This window comes from Pongo pygmaeus, chromosome 16 (genome assembly GCF_028885625.2).
Source record: "Pongo pygmaeus isolate AG05252 chromosome 16, NHGRI_mPonPyg2-v2.0_pri, whole genome shotgun sequence".
Lineage (NCBI taxonomy): Eukaryota > Metazoa > Chordata > Mammalia > Primates > Hominidae > Pongo > Pongo pygmaeus.
Window position 1 is genome coordinate 91,033,909 of NC_072389.2, and position 25,069 is coordinate 91,058,977.

The following is a 25,069-nucleotide window of genomic DNA, read 5'->3' on the forward strand; positions in this document are numbered from 1 at the left end:
TTTGATAGGACAGATTGTATGTATAAGACAAGATAGAAGTTTTCTTTTGGAAACCTAGCTGGTTTCCAAACAATCCAATAAATGATTGTTTTTCCTATTTAGATTAGGGATTTGAGTTGTACTGTTTTTGGTTACCTCTTTGATTTTTCCATATTGTCTTTGCCCAGCGTTCATTTCCTTTCTCTGGTTAATTTAGTAGGATGTATTGTCAGATTGCCCACTGAATAGATGGGGTAATGTAATATCACATGTCTATCTTTCCTCCCAGATTATAAACTTCTTGAGGACAAATTTTATCTGCTTTGTTTATTGCTGTATCCCCAGCAACAATGGCACATAATAGTTGCTTCTCAAGAAATATATGGGTTGATGGAAGGATGAATGAATTTTTGACTATACATACACACACACACATGCATACATATACACACGTAACATACATGTATATGTTAAACTTAATAAAATCCATCCTGTTGCGAATAAATGAACAGATGTTTATTTTTTCTTTTCTAGCATTAGTTTTAGTTTGATTTTGGTCCGTTTAAAGCATTCCTTTTGGGGAAAGAGAAGACACCGTGTTAAATGGAAGTTTGGTGTTGACCAAGTTTGGTGGTAAAATCTATACAGCTCTTGCCTGGTTGTTGTGCTTGGTCCATGGAGGGCTCTGTCACTTTACATTTTAACCTCTTCAGCAGCTTCATTGGCGTATGGATGGTTGACCTAAGAATGTGGGCGCATGATGTCTGGCTTAATTAAAAAACAAAATTATGACTGTAAAACATGTTCACAATAGAACAGTAGAATTGACTCATACTCATTACCCAGATTCTAGCAAGATTTTGCTATTCTCTACCTGCATTATTTTAAAAAAAAGCTTTGTTTTGACGTAATTCATATACCATAAAATTCACCCATGCTTTACTGTGTTTGTCCTAGTTGTCCTGAAAGTCACTACCAACTATTCTTTTTAGTGATTTTTAAATGGTATTTTTACTCCAATGTATAATACTGTAAACCATGAAATGCCTCTGTAAAACAAGGCACGATAGGTTTCCAGGATATGAAACAGACAACTTTAACTCAAAGCAAATGAGTGCTGAGTAGCCTATTTTCCTTTCAGCAGAGTAATTGCAGAAATAGGACTGCAAACCTTTTATTAAGCACTTTTATATGAAATTTGAGGTTTCTGTCAAATTAGACATGGAAAATTAAAGCTGCACAAATTACTGATCTGTGCAGTTTTTTTGAGTCCTCTCGTATGTTAGACTTTTTTTTTTTTTTTAAGATAACTGTTTCTCTTAAGTACCAGCATAGGAATGCTATGATATATACATAATTATTTTTGTTTTCACGTCAATAGTCTTTTGTTTCCCCCATTGAATTTGGTGATTCTCCCCCCCACCGGAGGATTATTTTTTAAATAATGCATTCCCAAGTATTTGGATTTTTGTGAAAGAAAATACTTTTTAAGGTAATTGAATACCTCTGTAAATCTTGTATTTCCTTAATAATTTATTTGGCAATGTATTTAAAAATAGTGTTGATATCTTAAAAGCTTTCATTTGAAGGCCCAAAAACAATTGATACATTGTTTTTCATAGCACTTTTTGTAAATATTATGTCCTAAGTGCATAGATTCTTTGAAATACTCCTCTTTCACCCCCTCTGTGGTAAAGAATTATTTTGGCTGCTTTGCCAAAAGTGCTTGTGGCAGTCTAAAGATGATCACTTTATTAGTTAGCTCACTGGGATATGTGCCCATAAATGGAGAGTTTTCTTTCCCGAGCTCAAATAAAGGTAATGGTTCATCTGTGAGATATCTCGGGGCTCAAATACTAATGCAGAAGAAAAGTTATATTTATTCTCTCCCCTCAGCCTTGATGGATGTTGAAATCTGCAGGGACAAGTTCACTAATATAATAGCTGTTATTTATTGGGAACCATTATTGATCTATTGGTAGCTATTATTGATCTAAGTGTCTTATGTAGATCAGGTCTTATCTCTGCAAGGAAGGTATTTTTATGATTTTACCAGAAAAGGAAATTGAAGCTCAGAGAAATTAATAGCTAATTTTATATATACTTCATTCAGCATTTTATTTAAGGCCTGTTGTATGTCAGGCACACTACTGGGCGCCAGGGATTGAGGAATAAACAAAATAAGATGTAGTCACTGCCCTTAAAGCACTCATGATTTTGTTTCTTGATTGATAGGCAGTAACAATAATAGTGATAATTGCCATCATTTATTACTACTTTCCATTTGCCAAGTGTAGTAGTAAGTACTCTACAAACCCTTATCTCATTTTAATCCTCGTAACTCTAATCCTCACAAAATGTGTAAGTATACATATTTTGTGGATGAGGAGACAGAGGCCCAGAGAGGCTCGACTTGCTCAGGGTCACACAGTTAGTATGTGGCTGAGTTCATACTTGAACATGGGTCTTACTCTAGAAGTCATACTCTGCTCAGGATTCCTCATTCTGGCAAGAGTTGAAACGAGTGATTATGTGAAAGGGACATCATTGTGAGCTATTATTTTGGCAGAACTTTATGTAACTTTGACTTTGCCAGTAGATTTATTTTTATGGTTAATCTCTTATTCTAGGAGTCATCAGATCATTTTCATGATTTATGAAAGACATTTTTAATAAGTCTTATTTTTATTACAACAGTAATGTACAGTTCCTCTAGAAGTTTAGGAACTGTAGTCCCAAAAAAGTACACATAAATGACAGTAACTAGAGAAAATTGTTTGGTATAATTTTTCTTTCCAAACTTGAAAACTTGTAGACAGTGTGTGTATGTACATATATACAACCCATATGTAGAATAGCCATATGTGGCATATTTTATGTGCTCTTGAGCATAAACAGGTTATAAAACATTTCATCAATATACCTTTATATGATTTCTTTTTTGTTGTTGTTGACACAGAGTCTCACTCTGTCGCCCAGGCCAGAGTGCAGTGGCGCGATCTCTCCTCAGTGCGACCTCTGCCTCCCCAGGTTCAAGCAGCTCTCCTGCCTCAGTCTCCCGAGTAGCTGGGATTACAGGCGAGCACCACCACGCCCGGCTAATTTTTGGATTTTTAGTAGAGATGGGGTTTCACCATGTTGGCCAGGCTGGTCTTGAACTCCTGACTTCAAGTGATCCACGTGTTTCCGCCAGCCACCTTTATATGATTTCAAGTAACTGACATAGTTATTTTAATGGCTATATAGTATTTCTTTGTATGGACTTAAGTTTGTCTTCAGTTCATTTCCTATTATTTGAATAGGTTGTGTATCTTTTTTCCCCATCACCCTTCCTCCTGCCCCTTTCCTCTATGCTATTATAAACATTGCTTTGAAGAACAGCCTTATACATACATCTGTGTGTCCTTGTTTACTTTGTTAGAGAAATGGAATTGTTAGGGCAAATGGTGTACATTTCAGCAGCTGTTCATAGATATTGTCAAGTTGTCTACAGAAAGCTTATGTCATTTATACTTCTGGCAGAATATGACAGTTCCTATTTACTATTTCCCCATAACCTTTAGAAAACACGTTTTTGAAGTTTTAGATGCCATAAGATAATTAACTAATAGAATTACTGGATTACTGGCAACCAAAGAGAAAATGAAAGAACTCTGTATTTCTAAAAGGATATGAAGAAGCTCATGAAACATAGTTACTGTCCTCTTAAGTGCTAAAAGTTAATCTGAGTTCTCAATATTAAAAGACACATGGAGGAAACTTTCAAATAAAGTCACTGATATCATGTTCCTTCGGCTTGTTCATGGTTGTCAGTTCAAATTAACTCCAGCAATAAAACAGGGAAGTATTTGAGATAAGATTTAGAGATGCTAAGGAATAAGGTCCTCTTCTACACAAAGAGCCTTGTGAAAGATGATCTGTGGCCATTCTGTTGCATATCTAAATGCATGCTAGAATTAATGTTATAGCTTATTTATTTATTTATTTATTTATTATTTTTTCTAGAGATGGAGTCTTCGCTGTGTTGACCAGGCTGGTCTCAAACTCTTGGCCTCAAGTGATCCTCCCACCTGGGCCTCCCAAAGTGCTGGGATTACAGGCATGAGCCACTGAGCCTGACTGTTAAAGCTTTTAGTTCTGGGCCAGACTCAGTGGCTCACACTTATAATCTCAGCACTTTGAGAGGTTGAGGTAGGAGGATAGCTTGAAGTCAGGAGGCCAGGAGTTCAGGACCAGCCTGGGCAACATAGTGAGAGCCTGTCTCTACAAAATAAAAATTAAAAAATTAGCTGGGTGGTGATGCATGCCTGTAGTTGTAGCTACCTGAGAGGCTGAGGTGGAAGGATCACTTGAGTCCATGAGTTAGAGGTTACAATGAGCTACGATCACACTGCCTTTACTCCAGCCTGGGTGACAAAGCAAGATCCTGTCTCTAAAAAAAAAAATTAAAAAAGAAAATTTAGTTCTGAAAGTACAAATATGTATAATCCACATATGTTCCTCAAATCACAGTTAAATATTGACATCATGGTTTAGATAATCAAGAAAACAAGCAAATTAAACATTGGAACTGTGTTCTTGACTTTAATATAGGCAAACCTTTTTCTTTGAGCCAAAGATTAGTTAATTGGTCTCAGCTATAACAATAATTTTCAATCATAATATTTGTGAAGGTTTTCTGTATTATAAGTAGGAAGAACTAGTTGTATAGGAAGTTGTAAGTCAGGTAGGTGTGTAAGGTGAACTCTTGGCACTGTTGATACACCAGTTTGTCTCTGTTTTGTTGAACATTCTTAGGAGTATCTTGTTGATATTCAGCTTATTTCTGGTTACAGAGAAATAGCTAATTAATTATAATTTAGTAGCCATATATATATATATATATGTATATATATATATATATATTTTTAAACAGAGTCTCTGTTGCTCAGGCTGGGGTGCAGTGGCACAATCTTGGCTCACTGCAACCTCCGCCTCCCGGATTCAAGCGATTCTCCTGCCTCAACCTCCCAAGTAGCTGGGACCACATGTGTGTGTCACTATGCCTGGCTAATTTTCATATTTTCATTGGAGATTGGGTTTTACCATGTTGGTCAAGCTGATCTCAAACTCCTGACCTCAGGTGATCCACCTGCTTTGGCCTCTCAAAGTGCTGGGATTATAGACACGAGCTACCGTGCCCGGCATATTATATCACTAGAAGTAGAAATTTGATTTATGATGGTTCTATAATAAAGTCTTGGAACATGTAGATAGTTAATTCAGATGTGGGAGGGCTTCTGTGGTCTTGAAACCACCCAGTTTTTTATGTAGTATACCTGATTGTTGAACTGTTTAGTTTCGTTATAAAGTCTAGATGTTACTTTGTTTTGGTAAGGAACCCTATGTGGAATTTTGAGGACGTCTTCTCTGCCAACCTGAATTGATCAGAATTTTTATAGGCCTCCCAAAGGACCTCTGTTTAGGAAATCTTTTGGGGCAAGGCCAGCTCTGATTTGTTTTCTCTGTTACAACAGCATTGTTTGGACTTAAATCTCAGAAGTGTGCCATTCTGCTTTTTTACTGTTTCCTCCCCCTGGTAACTTGAGCTATAATAAACTGTTTACCAAAGAAGCTAGTCATTTTTGTCTCGGTATTCTCTTAAACTGTCCCTTTGAGGTTGCAAAAAAAGAGAGTAATAACAATTAGCAGGTCAGCCAACAAATAGGGCCTTGGTATCTCACATTTCAGAGGATTCTTCCTTAGGTCTCACTACTTTCTTTCCTATCTTAGGGATCTGGGATAAACAATTAGCTTGGTAAATCAGTGGTAGGAATTAAATGTTTCTATGCAGTTTTTCTGGGACATAGGACAGTAATAATGGGGAACAAAATAATAAGAGAATGAGTAACAAGACAGTAGTAATAAGAATGCCAGATTAAAAATAGGAAGGTGGAAACTCACTGACTGGTAGAAATGTAAAGGATACATTCTGATGTAAAGCATTCTGTAGCTGAGAAAAACTTGTTAGTGAACAGACACTGGATTAGGATTCAATAAATTTGGCTTAGTTTGCTGCCAACAACCTTGGGCAAGTTGCTTAGCCCACGCCACCTCAATTCTCCCATCAAAAATGAAATGATTAAACTGTATCAGGTTTTTGTTTGGTTCTTTGTTGTGTTTTCCCCAAAAGGTATCCTCAAGTCCTGGAGATCCTTGGAATTACGTCAAGGGCCCAAATGGGATTGGGGAGAGCATGAAAAAGAGAGCAAGTGGTGCTACACAGAGTAGTTCCACTTTCCTCTAGTTTATTTTTGTGAGTTTCCTGTAATGTTTCCTTCGAAGACACTTCCATGGCCAAAAAATCAGTTTGGAAACATCTCGACTGAAATATGTTGAAAGTGCCTTCTGGGGCCTAGGATTTGGTGTTTATGAATCTCCATCTATTGGCTGGATGTCTTTGTTCTTAGTATAAGTCTTTCAGGGTTAGGGAAATTTTACTGGCTGAATCATGAAGGAATTGTATAATACAATGGATGATTGTGGTATCTGACTACTAGGCTGTGCTCTGATGTTAACTGCCCGTGAGATATTTCTCAACTAAGCAATTAGAAATTAAAGTACTTTTTAGCTCTCCGGGAGCTTGGGAAATCCTGATAAAAAGATGCAAAGAATCATATTCCTTGCTTATCAAAACCTATTTATACTAGCTGCGATTTTTTTTTTCCGAGCACTTACTCTGTAGCATTTTATCTGTATTGTCTCACTTAACCCTGGGGTGGTCTTGTGAAGTAGCTGGAGTTAGCTCTGCCGTAAATGGTAGTTGAGGCTTACTGAGATTGTGTAGCTTGGCTAAACTCCCACAGCCAGGAAGTGCAAGAGCTGGGGTTTGAAACTAGGATTGTGTTTCTAAAATATGTACGTTCTTTATTATGTTCACCTGCCTTTCTTAAAGTTACAGGAGTTTTGTAGCTGTGAGGTGTTTTTAATAGCACTGCTATTACTGATGTTTTTCATTAATGAAATCTGGTGATATAAGTGATTAGCAACTTTCATTGTTCTTAATTGCTTGTTATGCCAAGGACTCTTAATAATAGGGCGGAAATGATTTGATCGTATTGTATATACCATTCCTTATCTGTTATGTTCTCATAAATAAGGAAAAAATGAGAAATTTATGAGATTAGAGCAGAATGAAATAAGCTATGTTTTCTTTAATGGTTGGAAATTATTCCTGAAAGAATAATAGATATGAAAAAAATCTAAAATAGGTGATGCTAAATTCTTTAGAGTAAGTGAACGTACAGAGATTAGATTGTTTTATGATCAGTGTGGTGCTAACTTTGATGCCCTAAGAATGGATTTACTGTGGTGGTACCTAATGCAAAGAAATTGGGCATTTTTTTTCTTCACAACATAATTTATTGCTGGACGCTGTAAAAATATCAAAACGTGGTGGGCATTAGTGCCACTCACTACAATTTCTAGTTCTTCTTTTTGCATGTGGAATATCACATTTCCCAGCCTATTTCAAGATGGCATGGTCTTGTGACTTGCTGTGTCGCATGGAAACGTGTCACTTTTGGCTAGAAGCATTTAAAAGCTGATGTGAGGTCGGGAGCAGTGGCTCATGCCTGTAATCCTGGCACTTTGGGAAGCTGAGGTGGGTGGATCACCAGAGGTCAGGAGTTCGAGATCAGCCTGATCAACATAGTGAAACCTTGTCTTTACTAAAAATAACAAAAATTAGTCGGGCGTGGTGGCGCATGTCTGTAATCCCAGCTACTTGGAAGGCTGAGACAGGAGAATTGCTTGAACCCAGGAGGTGGTTCAAGCGATTCTCGGTGAGCCAAGACCACACCATTGCATGCCATCCTGGGCAACAAGAGCAAAACTCTCTCTCAAGAAAAAAAAAAAAAAAAAAATTCTGACGTGAAATCCTCTCTCTCTTTCCTTGCTTTTGGGACCTGGAAGCAAAAGTAGCTATGACAGTACCACATGACGAAATCAGGTTGGAATACTGCCCCGAGGCTTGAAGGATAGCTGCCCCAGAGAGTTGCCTGGAGCCATAGTGATCTTTGAGTGACTGAGGAGTAAACTTCGTTGTGTTAACTTCTGATACCTTCTGGTTGTTGTTACCATAGTATAATCTAGCTTATCCTGACTTTACTACACACATCATCAGAAATCATTAGTGTAAAAGATTTTTAAGGAGAGGGACTGACCAAGATTGAAGCATAATTACCTCGGATGCAGATAAGGTCAATAGCATAGTTAAGGGCAGGTTTTCTCTTTTAGCTGTCACCTGTTTTATGTTCTGTCAGTTTATTCTTCTTTTAGCTCAGCTTTGGTCATATCACTGCCCCATTTAAAAACAGTAGTTCCTCATTGCCCACAGAATAAAATCTGAGTAAGGCCTGCCACAGTTTGGTTCTGCAACAACATGCTTTAAAAACTGTTCTCTCACCATGGTGAAGTATTTATCATCATGTGCCTTTGCCCATTCATGCATTTGAGAAACATATATTGATTACTTTGTGTGCCAGTGCGGAGGCTAGACCCTCGGGACACACAGAATGTTCCTTCCCATCTGTTCATGTCCAATTCTGCCTTAGCTTTTCAAGCTAAGTCTTGAAGGATATTTCCTACATAAACCCTGCTTCATTCTCACAGTTAGGTTATAAGCTGTCTTTCTGACCTCTCAAGCATTTCTGGCACACTGTTTCCTATCCTGGTTGTAAAGTTATATGTGTGTATCTCATTCCTTTTACTGGGCTAGTGTCACACCTTTGTATCTTTAGTACCTAGCTCCCAGCTTATGGTAGGGGCTCAGTAATCTTTACTGAATGAATGGCTGTTAGATTGTGACTGTGTTGAAAAGCCAATGATTAATTTGCCTTTATTTGACAAATTGTTACTATCTTTAAAATTCTTTTGCCTTCCTTGCTTGCACTTACCACCTTCTAGCTATTATCATTGTGTGTGTTCATTCTTAGTACTCAGTAGGGCCTTATGTGGCAGTGGTTGTGTTTTTTCTTTTTTTCATAAGCTATCTGGAATGCTGTATCCTAGCACATTCTGATGAGCTTTCCTTACCATTGTTTAAGGTCTGTTTTGTGTTTTAAAGATCCATTGTGAACTTTCTTAATGTGACTTCTAAGTCTAGAGCTTATAGAATAGATGAGTCATGTGTTTTAATCGATTCAGACTTAGTTTTGTCTTGGTGTCTTGTTGTTTCTACTGATGTTTTCCTGAAAGATTTGTGCCTTTGAATCAGAGTTCTGAACTGATACTCTGGTTTATCTTCGTATGGTGTAAGTCTTTCCCCTTTTACTAAAAAAGAGCTTTGAACTGGGTAGTTTAAAAGACCCAGATTCTAGTTTAGTTTGGCTTCTAGCTCACTTTGTTAACTTTGGTTGTGAAGTTTGTATCCACGAAACAAATGAGTTTGACAAAAATCCATGATTCACATACTGATTTTACTATGGACCGGGTAAGTTATTTGAATTCTAATCTAGTGTGGATACAAAAATTGGACACAAAATTCTGGTAGAGTTGGCATAGGATGAAGGAAACTTTATTTATTTATTGAGTGCTTACTATGTGCTAGATGTTGTTTTTTTGCCTTATTCACTAACCTGTGAAGATTTTATCTCTGTGTTTTAGTTACAGAAATATGAGATACAAAGAAGCTAGGATACTTATTGAGCTAGTAAGGGCAGGATCCAGAACTTCGGCCAAAGTCAATTTCATTCCAAAGCCAGTGTTCTTTTTGTTGCAGTTTGCAAGCAGTTCCAGACTTTTCTAATGGAGTAGCCTTTATGACAAATGAAAGGTGTTGTATATGTCTCTTGAAGAAAGTACTCGCTGTTGCATGTGATACTACTGGTAGAATACCTGCCCTCACTCCCGCTCTTTTTTTTGAGACAGTCTTGCCCCATCGCCAAGGCTGTTAGAGTACACTGGTGATCACAGCTCACCGCAGCCTCGAACTCCTGGGCTCAGGCAGACCTGCCACTTCGGCTTCTTGAGTAGCTAGATCTATAGGCATGTGCCACCACACCCGACTAATTTTGTAATTTTTATTTTGTAGAGACAGGGTCTCACTGTGTTGCCCAGGCTGGTTTCAAACTCCTGGCCTCAAGTGATCCTCCTGCCTTGGCCTCCCAAGGCCAAGGGATTACAGGTGTGAGCCACTGAGCCAGACCAGAATGCTCTTAAGATACAAAAACTAGAGTGGATAAATAAACTATTTCTCTGGATCTTCAATTAAGACTGCACACCCCACGGTAGTGCAGTTATTCCCATTGTGCCTGTAAGTGTGCTTTACCATCCTAAGTGAAGGGACCATGATTAAAATTCCCATGGCATTGTGTGGTTTTATGATTGTGGTTTCAAGTCTTGCTCTCTCTCAACTAATTTTTGTGACCTTGACTAGAAATAGCTTTTTTTTTTTTTTTTTTCCTGGAGCTGCAGTTCCCTTGTGTGTAAGATGGGAAAAACAGTACCTATTTTATATACCATGTTGCTTGTCGCTGGACACATATGTGTCCAGCAAGCACTTATTTTCTGTCTGTGGTTGTACCTATAATTGAGGAGAATTTTTTTTTCTTTAAGTGTAGATCAATTATGGTATAGGACATTGGAAGGTAGAAGAAGAGGTACTATATACAGCAGTTACTGACCTTTCCAGTCTGAATTCCTATTTAGAAATAAGAATTTAGAAATAAACTAGTTATGCTATCTGTGTTACTGTTTTAGGAGACATGAATTGGCTAATAAGTTGTTTGCAGTGTTGTTTCTTTGCTAATTTTTGTAAATGTAATTAGATTTCATAACATTTTGTGTTAGGAGAATATAGACACTTTGAGAGAAAAATGCATAATAAAAGCTAATTTGATGGTTTCTAGGGGCAGTTTTATTTTGAAATTCCTTTCAGCAGACAATATGAAACAGCATATTATGGGCTAGGCCCTGAAAGAACCAAGGAAGAGTAAAGCACAGTCCTAGGCCACAAAGAGTGTGTCTCTGGAGGATGAGATCTCTGGATTTTTTGTCCTGCTCACAAAACAGAAATAATACATTTTATGCTAGTTACAAGTAGTATAAGCTCATCGAAGAAATGTTTCCGCAGAAGGAATATGCACCAGCCACTAGGAATGCAAAGATAATTGGGGTATAGTGAGAGATACGGAAATTTATTGTGTAACAGTGTTACAGTACCAACTTTGTGGTATACAGGCTTCTAAGGAATACAGACGAGGGATGAGGGATGGGACGGGTGTGCTGGGTCTTTTTTTTTTTTTTTGGGACGGAGTCTTGCTCTGTCGCCCAGGCTGGAATGCAGTGGCGCGATCTGGGCTCACTGCAACCTCCGCCTCCTGGGTGCAAGAGATTCTCCTGTTTTAGCCTCTCGAGTGGCTGAGACTACAGGCATGCGCCGCCATGCCTGGCTAATTTTTATTTTTATTTTTTATTTTTAGTAGAGACAGGGTTTCACCATGTTGGCCAGGCTGGTCTCCAACTCCTGACCTCAGGTGATCTGCCTGCCTTGGCCTCCCAAAGTGCTGGGATTATAGGCATGAGCCATCGTGCCTGGCCTGTGCTGGGTCTTAAAGCATGAGTAGGAATTTGCCAGGCCTGGGTTGAGAGAAAGAATGGAATGATGGTTCTGCTGTGATAAACTGTGTGCAAAGAAACAGACGTCAAAGAGCTTGGTGTGTTTGAGCTCAGTGAGCAGTGAGGTGTAGAATTATTTCGTGTGGATAGGGTGTGGTCACCGAATTAGGTTAGAAAGTCAAAATGGGATGGGTGGAAGCTTTAGTTTGTCCTCTTGAAGCAAAAGGGAGGATAGTCTGGTTTTGTTTTGGACACCTCATTCTGACAGCAGTAGAGGATAGTGGCTTGGCAGAGGGAGAAGGGAGCATTGCCTCTCAGACAAGTTAGAGGAGGCCATTGCCATAGTTTAGGACAGATTGTGAGGGCCTGAATGCAGTGAGGTTGGAAGGGAGCCGGCAGATCTAATGGACGTTTTGAAAGTTGAATGGATGAAACTTGGTGAGTAGATGGTGGGAATTAGGAGGTGGTAGTTGTCCAGAATAACTGGAAATTTCTAGCACAGGCTGCTGGGTGAATGAGAGTGCACTGAGGGGCATGATTCATTCTGGCATGGGAGAGGAGTTGGCTTCCTGGAAGTGGTAATGTTTGAGTTTGGCTTAGATTACCTCATTCAAAGTGGTTCCTGATTTTGCCCACAATCTATTTTAGAGTCCATTTATTCATCTAGAAAGTACCAAGTGCTTACTGCATGCCAGTAATTGATATTTTAAGAATATTTAAAAATGTTAATTGTGGTAAAATACACATACCATAAAATTTACCATCTTAACCATTTACCATCTTAATCATTTTTAAATGCAGAGGCAGTGGCATTTAGCACTTTCACATTGTCGTGCAGTCATCACCACTGTCCATTTCCATGACTCTTTTCATGTTGCAGAACGGAAATTTTGTACCCATGAAACAATAACTCTCTATTTCTCTCTCCTCCGTGTCCCTGGCAAATATTGTTCTACTTCCTGTTTCTATGAATTTGACTATTGTGGGTACTTTATGTAAATGGTACCACACAGTCTGTGTTCTTGTGACTGGCTTACTTCACTTAGCACAGTGTCATTAGAGTTCATCCATGTTGTAGCATGTGTCAGAATGTATTTCCTTTTTAAGGCAGAATAATATTCCATTGTATGTATATACCACATTTTGTTTATCCCTTCATCCACCAATGGACACTAGAGTTGTTTCCACATATGGGTTATTGTGAGTAATGTTGCTTTGACCGTGGGTGTACATACATCTTTTGAAGTCCCTGCTTTCAGTTCTTTGGCGTATGTACCCAGAGGTGGAATTGCTGGATCCTATGGTAGTTCTATTTTTAATTTTTTGAGGAGCTGCCATACTGTTTTCCACAGTGGCTGTACCATTTTACATTTCTAACAGCAGTACACAAGTGTTCCAGTTTTTCTGTACCCTCACCAACACTTGTTATTTTCTGTTTTTGTGACAGTAGTCATCTTATCGCGTGTGAAGTGATATCTCATTGTGGTTTTGATTTGCATTTTTCTAGTAATTAGTGATGTGAGCATCTTTTTATGTGGTTATTGGCTATTTGTATATCTTCTTTGGAGAAATATTTGTTCAAATCCTTTGCCTGTTTTTTATTTTTATTTTATTTTAATTTAATTATTTTTTTGAGATGGAGTTTCACCCGTCGCCTAGGCTGGAGTGCAGTGGCACAATCTCTGCTCACTGGAACCTCCGCCTCCCAGGTTCAAGCGATTCTCCTGCCTCAGCCTCCTGAGTAGCTGGGATGACAGACGTGCACCGCCATGCCCAGCTGATTTTTTGTATTTTTAGTGGAGACAGGGTTTCATCATGTTGTCTAGGCTGGTCTCGAACTCCTGACCTCAGGTGATCTGCCTGTCTCGGCCTCCCAAAGTGCTGGGATTACAGGTATGAGCCACCATGTCTGGCCCATTACCCTTTTTTTAAATTGGTTGTAGGAATTATTTATGTATTCTAAATATTAAACTCTAATCAAATAAGAGTTGCTAGCATTTTCTCCCATTCTGTGGGTTGCCTTTTCACTCTGTTGATTATATTCTTTGATGCAGCTAGTAGTAGTTTTTTTTTTTTTTTTTTTGAGACAGAGTCTCGCTTTGTCTGTCGCCCAGGCTGGAGTGCAGTGGTGCGATCTTGGCTCACTGCAAGCTCCGTCTCCTGGGTTCACGCCATTCTCCTGCGTCAGCCTCCTGAGTAGCTGGCACTGCAGGCGCCCGCCACCACACCCTGCTAATTTTCTTGTATTTTTAGTGCAGACGGGGTTTCACTGTGTTAGCCAGGATGGTTTCTATATCCTGACCTCGTGATCCACCCGCCTCAGCCTCCCAAAGTGCTGGGATTACAGGCGTGAGCCACCGTGCCTGGCCTGATGCAGCTAGTAGTTTTTTAATGAACCTTAAATTATAAGGGAGGTTGTTGCTTTTATAGTAAGTTTATTGAGCTCAAATGAAGGAATTAGTTTCCTCCATTTTCCTTTAGAGGAGTATGATACAATTTTATAATTTGAAAAAGGGTTGGTATTCACTTTTTCTGGAATTTTCCTTTCTAGGTATGATTTGTGACCTAGTATCTTTTGAGTAATGTCTCCTTCCTTTCTTTTCCATGGCCCTCAGGTGTGGTTATTAGAATAAGCATCATGACCATGACTTCCCCGGGCTGGTCGCTCATCAGCAGCTGTCCAGTTAGAAGCAAGTCTGGTCATACCTGCTTTTGTGTACCATGTCTTACAGTTGTAGTTGTCTTGGGGCTGTCTCCCTACTCATGCCCTTCTTGTCGACTTTCACCTGGGTCATGAGAGTGGCTTCAAAATAGGTCTTCTGCTTCAGATTTCTCTTATTTTTCCTGTACACTGTTTCGACTGGCCTTTCCAAAACACTTTTCAGGGGCTTTGTGATGCTTTCAGGATCAAGTTCAGACTACTAAGCCTGGCAGTCCAACTCCTTCTACCTTGACCTTAACCCCTCTTTGCAGTTTTTTTCTTCCCTGGTCATTAGTATATTGGCACTGTTAGTCAAGGCATTTTATCTTCCTTGGACAGGGGTAAGGTGCTTGACAGGTGGGCCGTTTCTCTTCTGTGACTCTTCAGATTTACCGTCTGTCACCTGGACGTGCTTGTGCTGTGACCTTTGCTTGGAATGCTGTCACCTCTTCAGCTTGCCTGGTTTTTCAGGGCCTAACTCAAAACCCTTTCCTCCTTGAATCCTTCTCTAGCTGGTCCAGCCCACAGAGTTCATTTTCCGTTCTCAGAATGATTATGGCATTTATTTTCTGTGCTGTTTCATTAGGCAATTGATTGTAAATGGCTGTGTATTGTGTTAGCTTTTTGTGTGTTTTTAAGAAAATGTTCTGTCCCCTTTAGTTCCTTGTAGTACTAATCATGACTTGTACTCTATACAGGTTCTACACAGGTAGGTAATTGATGGATCTTCATTGATCCTATAACATTGGTTCTCCAAGTGTAGTCAGTAGACCATTGAACATTCCTGAGACCCTTTCAGTGAGTCTGTGAGGTCAACACATGAAAACATTATTTATCTTTTTATAGTGTGCAGACATTTGTCCTGATAGTGCATAGTGCAAAAGCAACAATGGGTGAAGCTGCCGATGCCTTAGAATCAATCATGACAGTGAACTAAACTGAGCTCAGTAATCATGGTATTCATTACAGTCATGTACTGTGAGTGAGAAATAATGCCAGTTCCACTTATGTCCGTGATGAAGTAGTGAACATTATTACTTTTATTAAATCTCAACCTTTGAGCACACATTTAAAAATGTGGGAAGAAAAGGGAAATATGCGCAAAGGAGTTCTGCACATGGAAATGTTGTGGTTGTCTTGAGGAAAAGCTCTTGTGTGATGGACATTAAGGTGAACTAACTGCTTTTTTTTTTTTTTTTTTTTTTGAGACGGAGTCTTGCTCTGTCCCCCAGGCTGGAGTGTAGTGGCACGATCTCGGCTCACTGCAAGCTCTGCCTCCCGGGTTCACACCATTCTCCTGCTTCAGCCTCCCGAGTAGCTGGGACTATAGGCGCCCACCACCACACCCGGCTAATTTTTTGTATCTTTCGTAGAGACGGGGTTTCACCGTGTTAGCTGGGATGGCCTCGATCTCTTGACCTCGTGATCTGCCCGCCTCGGCCTCCCAAAGTGCTGTGATTACAGGCGTGAGCCACTGCGCCCAGCCAACTAACTGCTTTTTTAAATGAAACTCCATTTTTATTTGAAGGGAGGACTGTGATAAGCTGTCGTTATCCAGAAATTGGGTATTTGGCAGATATCTTCTTGAAAATAAAGCGAGCCTTTTACTTCGAGGAGGTAGTGGAGAGTCTTTGTTGCCAGTGATAAAATTTGAGTTTGCAAACGAAAATCAGAATTTTGGAAAACATATATTCGCCACCATGAGCTTGACAGCTTTTCAGTATTTAAAAGCTTTATGAGTATAGTAATGATATTAACAAATGTGATTTTTGATATTGTGTAATGAAATGTATCTACATTTGGAAGATCTGCATAACTCAAGGAACCAGTATTTTCACAAATGATCAATGTATGATGTTACAGCAAAATCATGCTTGGTTAAACGATTCATTCAAAGTGAAAGACCAGTCACTTTTAATGTAACAGAGTACAAAACTCTGTTGTCATTGATAACATTGATCGTTGATAGGGTTTCAGATTTCACATTGATAGGGTCATTGATAGGGTTTCAGATTTCACATTGTGACTAACCGTTTAAGAAACTACCACTTGTCAAGTTTTGGTGTAACATGGAAAAAGAATATTAACAACTATCCCAAAAGTCTGTTAAAATACTACTCCTTTTTCAAACTGGGTATCTGTGTGAGGCAAAATTTTAAAAATGAACTTCCCCAAACAGTGTAACAGTTTGAATGCAGAAGCAGATAGGAGAATCCAGCTGTCTTCTATTAAGCCAGACATTAAAGAGATTTGCCAAAATGTAGAACAATGCCATGTTCTTATTTCTGTTTTGTTTTGGAAAACAGTTATTTTTCATAAAATTATGTTTATTTCATGTGTAATGAGTTCATGGAATTTTAAAATGAATTAATATTTTATAAATTTTTCAGTTTTAATTTCTGATACAATAAAGTACCAATAAATATAACCCACATAACAAAAGCTCTTTGGGATTCTCAATTTTTAAGAGTAAAAGGGAGGAATCTCAGGCAACCAAGAACTTTCAAACCACTGATTATAGCTTACAATGGATTGAAATAAGCTGATCCTCATGAAATACTTTAGTTTCTTATTTGAAAATCTTTATAGAAACAACACAGAGGAAAATAATTAATTAGTCTCTACTTTCATAATGCTGAGTTATATTTATTGGGCACTTAATATGTGCCTGACACTGCACTGAACACCGTACCTATATTATCTCCTCTAACCTTTGTCTTATCCTGCAACGTATATATTACCTTAGTTTTGCAAATCAGGGGGCTAAGGCACTGGCGGGTCAAGTCATTGGCCCAAGCTTATTTAAGAGGTAAGTAGTAGAGCCAAGTTTTAGACTTAGTTTAAGTTGAAATTGAAAGCCTGAGCTTTTCATCATGATTTTCTGCTGCCTCACAGAAAAGTTTGTAAGTCAGCACTGTGTCTGCACTGCTAATTGATCCTTAGGAAAAGGTGCAGAATGCCATTGTCTGAAGATTGTTGATGCAAGGTTGAGCAGTGGCTGAAGATCCTGCGCATGTTTTCTTTTTATCCCAGGTCACGTAGTCTTGTACTGTTTTGTGGAACCGTATCTTTAGAAGGTGGTTCTTTCAGAACTTCAGACCGTAACTGGAAGACTGTGGGCTTAGTTTCTTATGGTTACTGGCAGTTAGTATGTGAATCTAGCTCAAGGTTAGAGAGATTTTCAGGATGGCTGTAGTTCAGTTGTCATTGCTTATGCCAGTTCTTACATTTCATTCAGGAGTATAGAAACTTTAGATTGTCTGAAAATGTTATTTTCAGGAGTTTTCCCATTGGGAGACAAGGAAATGGGGATGGAGTTGAAGTCAGGTGAAGGTGAGGAGAATAGCACCATTGCTCTGACCTCTGGGTTTTGGGTTATTGTGCTGCAAGCATCAGGTGACTGAAAAAGCAAACGTGAAAGTACAGATTCAGAGAGGGGAAGTGACTCGACCCAGGCACCCTGCACAGGAACATGTGTCATCACGGTTTCAGCTCCGGATGGTGAGATCACAGTGTGTTCTCAGGCCCTTGTTAGGATTCTTAGCACAACAGATGTTTCTGCTTGGTGGGTTTGTTGATTGAGAGCGCCTCAGAAACATTTATATTCACAGTATCCCACGTGCCTAACTAACTCAACTTTTTATTACGTAGACAGCTACTTTAAAATCGTCTTGGTACATGTATTTTGAAATTTATATGAACAGCTTTATTCACATTATCCATTATACTCCTCTATTAAGGAATATACGTATATTTTAATTATACTTTATTATACTCATTCAACTTTCATTGTTTTCTCCAACATTTTTTACCACCTCAGTGGAAATGGAAATGAGAGTACCTGTTATAGCCTGAAAAGCAGAGAAAAAAGGTGTAATTCTTTTTAAGGTTTTTCGTCATGTTTAACTTACGTGTTATTCCCAGATTTTTCTCTGATGTTCATACTGTCTCTTGAAACCAGTCTTCCTTTTGTTCAGCACTATTGTGGCCTGTGTATAATTGGTACTTGTCTTTCAGATTTGTATTCTGTAAACAGGCTTTGATGGGGCAAATTTAAACTGTTGTAAAGATTGCCTATTGATTTCTAATACATGTTTTGTGGTAGAATTGAATTGCTAATTGTGTGAAGGGTTTTTGAAAATGAAGGACAAACAAAATGAGAACTTATGAATAGTAAAAAAATTATAGAAGAGGAATAAGACCACCGTGCTTTCTTTTTTCCCTTCTGAGCTAGTCAATAGCTTTGTATTCCAATGATAATTAACGAGGTTTGTATACATACACAAAAATGAGGGGTAGTGAGATATAGATGATGATATAGAGAATGAAGATGGGGAAAAAAATCTTCTTGGTATTAATACATATGGTATAGGTACAGAGTGTTCCTTTATGTATATAATTTGAAAAGGGTGAGGGAGCTCCAAAATAAGATAAGCAAGTTGGTGGACTACCTGTTTTGTTAATTCTTATGTCAGAGTGCCTTCTCCTGGTGTGGATGCATTTCTAAGCTGAATGGTTAATTTGTTCTTGTTTCTTTTTCAAAGCCTCTTTGAGCAAATGACAAATTGAGATGTCCTAACTTTAAGGAGAGACCATTGACATTTGCCTGATGCCTTCCCTTGTCTTAGCCTTTGCATTGTATTAGAGAAGTATATGACTGGATGTGACTAAAATGGTCTGGGAGGAGGGTTAGTATTCTGTTTTCTAAAATGGATTCTGGGATTGTTATGTGCTTTAGGATGGGAGAAAATCACCTAAGTGTAACTTCAGAATGTGAGGAAGTGTGACCTGTCAACTGTTTTGGTTGGGTTTTCTGGTGTTGGAGTGGTTTGTTTCTTAAATTTTGCTCTCAGGTTTAGGGTGCTAGTGAAGTTACTCTGAAAATTCATAATTTTTCTGTAATTAGTAACAGCATCCCAGGAGTTTCAGAGGGAAATGCCTTTAAAAAAAAAATGAGATGTAACAGCACGCTGCCACGCCGACGCAGACCCTGCTCTGCATGCCAGCCCGCCCGCACCCACCATGGCCACAGTTCAGCTGGGAGGAAGATGGCGCCTGGTGGACGGCAAAGGCTTTGATGAATACATGAAGGAGTAGGAGTGGGAATAGCTTTGCGAAAATGGGCACAATGGCCAAGCCAGATTGTATCATCACTTGTGATGGCAAAAACCTCACCATAAAAACTGAGAGCACTTTGAAAACAACACAGTTTTCTTGTACCCTGGGAGAGAAGTTTGAAGAAACCACAGCTGATGGCAGAAAAACTCAGACCGTCTGCAACTTTACAGATGGTGCATTGGTTCAGCATCAGGAGTGGGATGGGATGGAAAGCACAATAAGAAGAAAATTGAAAGATGGGAAATTAATGGTGGACTGTGTCATGAACAATGTCGCCTGTACTCGGATCTATGAAAAAGTAGAATAAAAATTCCATCATCACTTTGGACAGGAGTTAACTAAGAGAATGACCAAGCTCAGTTCAATGAGCAAATCTCCATACCATTTTTTTCTTTCTTTTTTTTTTTCATTACTGTGTTCAATTATCTTTATCCCAAACATTTTACATGCAGCTATTTCAAAGTGTCTTGGATTAATTAGGATCATCCCTTTGGTTAATAAATAAATGTGTTTGTGCTAATAAAAAAAAATGAGATGTGTATATTGATGATTATCTTCTAAAAAATAATGGAAGATTTATGAGAGAGCTGGTGCACTTAAAGCCTGGTGGTTCAGTATGCATAACCTTTTGAGCTCAATTTTCATGGATCAAGGCAGATTTGTAAATAGAAGAATAATGAGTCAGTATGGTAAATGTCAATGGGAACATTCGAACGAAGTGAGATGGGAGCACAGAAGGATGGAGCAACTATATTTGCTTTGAGGAGTCGAGGAGGGAAGGACATTCTAAAATTTTGAGAGCATTAAAGAATAGGTTACTCTTTTATAATTGTAGAGTTTATTGTACTATGTATTTGCATAAATGGACACATAATATTTAGTTAAATACCTCTATTCATTGTGCAGTTTATGTTTAGCACTGTGCGAGGTTCTTGGGGAAGGAGTTAAAAAATAAATAAAAGATGTCCTATTTCAGTACTTTCTTGGGAGTGGGGCTACTATGTGAACAGCTTGAGTAACATTTTGTTCCAAGACTCAGTTGTGGGTAGCCGGGTACTGTGATGGACTGGTGCTTTTGTTAATTCTGGTTTTTTTCCTCCCTGCTGGTAAGCCACTTTAGAAATGATCAATTTCATTAATGTAAAGTCATATTTTATACCTCTATGCACTAATTCCCGTGGACGTGACTGGTAGCTACAATAATTTTTGGGACTCCAGTGGTCAATGAGTATGTCTCAGGTACTTAATTTCTTCCATGGCTAACTAGTTTTTAGTGGGCAAAAGGAAATTCGAGAGAAGCTGCATAATTTGCTTTAACTTGCAGGGTATGTTAAATATTGAATCACATCTATTATGATTATGGAATTTTGGTGTGTGTTTGAATGTCAGAGATAGTGTTAAGGTCATTCTGCTGAAAACTGGCCCATTTGAAAACCAGTATGTTCACTCCATTCCCCTCTTCAGCAAGGCCATAGTTTCCCTATCATGGTTCATTTCTCCTTTTCCCTGCCCATTAAAAGGTAGCAAATTTTGGGGGTTCTTACACATTTGGGGTTCTTAAAATTATTCTGTAATGTGTAAGCTCGGCTGTCCACAAATGATTATTTATAGGATTGACATTTGTTACTTGGTGGAGTTTGATATATTAGAGTAATATAAATGTGTTATGCTTCAAAATGAAATACGGGATTTTTATTCACTAGTTTGTCTTTGTTTCATTCCTTTCCAAAAGAAAATTAATGCTTAACTTGAACAGCTGATTTTTTGCATTAAGTTTCCCTTAAAAGCTTGCTAGCATAGGAACAAAAGGTAACTTTTTTCTTTGCCTTTTATTGTTTTCTGATTGTTTGATATTAAGTTTTGGATTGATATTAGAAATATTAATAGTTTATCCTAGGCAGGAGCCAGCTTCCTTTAATATGTGCCAGATGAGCTTCCAGTAGTTTTTAGACTTTGAGATTTTAGAAACCACATTTTCAGGGATGGGTGACTTCACTGCTTTTTCTTTGTCTTAATTTAAAATTGGTATGTATGACCAAAGGAATCTTTCTGATATTCATTGGTCCTTTTTGGTAGAATCGAAATAGCCTATGAGCAATGGGCATTTCAGTTAGAAAATATTCGTTTATGTAAAAATTAACCAGAAATTACTGGAATGTAGTATTGGTCAAGGTTGTAGAGTCAAGTTAATCAGTATGATTAATAGGTATTAGGAATGGAAATGTTGCAATATAATAACAAGTCATGAATTGTTAAAAGAACAATCTGTTGTTAGCCCATTGATAAACTTTGTGAGATACTTATTTGAGAGCAAAGTTTGTAATCTTTCTTTTGCCGATTAAACATGACTGTCATTTTGCCATTTTCTGCTGTATTCCAACCATTATGTTCTAAGTGCTCATTTATCCTCACCAGGAGCCAGTGAAGAAGGTGACATTATTCTAGTTTTACAGATGGAGAAATGAAGCTCATGTATTAAGCAGCTGATCAGGCAGCACAAAACCAAGGAAGTTATTAGTACTGGTAATTGAACCTAGATTTGTCTGGCTCCAGTCCAGTACTGTCCAGTAGAAGTATAATATCAGCCACTAGGTAATTTAAAATTTCCTAGTTGCTACATTAAAGGAGAAGTTTATTTTAACATTTTAATTCAATATATAAAAGTTCATTTTAACATGTAATTATAAAATTGAGATATTTTACATTTTTACATTCTCTTTTTGTACCATCTTCATTATTTATTATTATTATTATTATTATTATTCTGAGATAGAGTCTGTCCCTGTTGCCCAGGCTGGAGTGCAGTGGCAGGATCATAGGTCACTGCAGTCTCAATCTCCTGGGCTCAAGGGACCCTCCTGCGTCAGCCTCCTGAGTAGCTGGGACTAGAGGCGTGCACCACCATACCTGTCTAATTATTTTATATTTTGTTTTGTAGAGACAGGATCTCACTTTGTTGCCCAGGCAGGTCTCTAACTCCTGGGCTCCAGACGATCTTCCCATCTTGGCCTCCCAAAGTGCTGGGATTATAGGTGTGAGCCACCATGCCTGGCCTTTTGTACCATTTTCAAAGTCAGTGTGTGTATCTTAGATGTATAGCACATCTCAGTTCAGGTTGGCCACATTTCTTCAAGTTGAAATGTGGCTAACCCAAATTGAGATGTGGCTAGTGGCTCTATAATGGGATTGTGTAGCCCTGATGCCTGTGCAGTGGCCAGTACTATAAGCAGTAAAGAAACCAAGACTTCGGTTTTGCATGTTGTTGAATTATTTAACTTGTAGCATATAATTATAGCCACTAGTTCAGTAAAATCAGTCATGACAAAAAGTGATAAAGTAGCCTTGTCATAATGCAAATATTTGGTTGTCTTTCCCATATTTAAAAATTTTACTTCTCTGAACAGGAGATGATGTAGGTTAAAATAAAATATTTAAGTAGTATTTAAAAGGCAAATAATTGCATTTAGTCTAGAGATAAGGAATGCAATCACATAGTTGTCATTAATAATAAAGACCACAAGTGGCTAAGACCACTTTAACCACAAAAAGGAGACAGTTGAAATATTGTACATGGGTTTAAGTATAGATAATTAAATTCAGCAGTCTGCTTATAGTACCTGCTGTGTGCTGGGCATTGTTTAGATGTTCAGGTATTAAAAAAAGAAATGGATTCTGTGCTCAAGGATGCCACCCTTAAGGGTTTAATTAGAACCATTATTTCCAGAACCATTAATTAGAACCACTATTTCCAGAAAAATTTGGTGGTGATAGGAAGAGTCTTTGTATATTTTTGGACATTCCACAGTGGACACTGTTTGCTTTAAGTATAATCTTTGTCTCATATCATCATAGGATTTGTAAAATTTTCAAATTTCTTTGCAAGTACTTTGCACACTTCTTTGTATGCATTAAAAGAATGCGTGGTTCTGAGAGATTTAATTATGGCAGCCTCAGGGCCACTTTATAAAATGCTCTGCTTTTGATACTCTGTGAGTTGCCATTATGTTGCCCCATTTCTATTCCTGGTAAAGACTCACTGATCATGCTGATGAACTTGATCTGCATTTTGGACTGAGCTTAGTCATACAAGTAACATGGCCCCTGATACATTTGTGTATCATTCTGGAAAACAATTGTATGTCACTATTGACCTGGATATTATTATGTATAGGATTGCTTAGTTGCAAGATAGATGACAATATAGTTGCCTAATCATTTAAGAGTAAAAGATTCTTGGTATTCTAGTTTTTGGGTTGAGGAGGGAGAGTAAAAAATTTTCCAAGTTTAGTGAGTTTTTTTTGTTGGGGGGTGGAGAGGGAATGTAGAGAGATGGTTAACCAGCATTTGTGTCTCATTTCAAAATAATGACAGCTTTTTTTTAAAAAGCTTGAAAGATAGTATATGCCTTTTGTCAGTAGTAATCAACATATATATGTCATCTATTCTGTTGATAAGTGTCAATATCTAAGGATAAGTAGGGCACAGAGAAGGGAAATTGTGTACCTCATATTCTCTATAAGGCTGTAAAGAGTGAAGAGGATGAGAGAAAGAAGGCACACCTTTCGTATTCATCTGTCATTTCTAGAAGGCTTAAGTGTCTGAATCTGACTCGTTTTTTTTTAATCTGACTCTTGAAACAGTGTTCTGATAGAGCAGCGATGGCTTCAAGTCGTAGACTGTTGTCACTTCGTTTGTCTGCTGAGCTGCAAAACAGCTTCTTGGGATATCTGGCCCATGACTTTGGATAGGATTGATGGCTTCCCTAGTCCAGTCTGTTCATTCATCTTTGGAGTTGATTTCTTACCTTTCCTGCTAGAAAAGAATGGATGCAGGGTATGGTATTATTCTGATTATCTTTTTATTCAATATGAAGCAATCAGTTGACCATACCATGAGATAGAAAAGACAAATACTCATTGAAAGTTGGTACTTAAAACTCTTACCCTAATTGGGATTAGGAGGAGGAGTACTTTATTTCACCAGAGAATAATGCCAGAAATTTTTGCTAAGGGTAAAAGTGTGGGGACCATTTTCGAAGGAGGTCAAGAGCTAGCTATTTTATGTAAGGGAAATTACCTGAATGGGGTGGAGTTATAGGGAAAGGAAGCTGAAATATTGAAAGAGAATTTCCCCCAACATTTTCTTAAATGTGGGCTATTACTTTTTTATTGGAAAAAATTTAAAAGGACTACATTAAAAATGAGAATACTTAACAGGCTGAAGTAGGAGGATTGCTTAAGTCCAGGAGTTTGAGGCCAGACTGGGCAACATGGCAAGACCGTGTCTCTCTAAAAAAAAAAATTGGAATTCTGCATTTTAAGGAGTGTGGTTCATTCCTAGTTATAGATTAGGACAGTTGAATTATGTGGAGGTCTGAGAACTATTTCCAATATATAGACTTTATTAAACAAAGGTACAGATGGATGATGACTTAGAAATGCAGGCTGTGATTTTGTTTCATGCCTAGTTTCTCAAGTTTTAGAAAATGGTGACAGTCTCAGAGAAAACAAGCAACTATTTTGTGAAATCTCCAGGTGTCAAAACAGTCCAAGGCACATATAATTAGAATAAATTAAGGGAGAATGTTGCTTTAGAGTTGTTGTGGTGTACTAGTCATTCTTAAAGGGTGAGCAAGGCAGAAACTAAAAATAGATGGAAGCTTATCTGCACATT

General features: G+C 38.2%; 1 protein-coding gene and 1 pseudogene across 29 annotated transcripts in view; both read left to right on the forward strand.

Annotated features, from left to right (window-relative positions):
• LOC134738323 (fatty acid-binding protein 5-like) overlaps positions 1–23,062 on the forward strand; it is a 38,246-nt pseudogene extending 15,184 nt beyond the window's left edge.
• Positions 1–25,069, forward strand: part of AKAP13 (A-kinase anchoring protein 13) — a 355,124-nt gene that overhangs the window by 15,316 nt on the left and 314,739 nt on the right. The window lies entirely within an intron of this gene.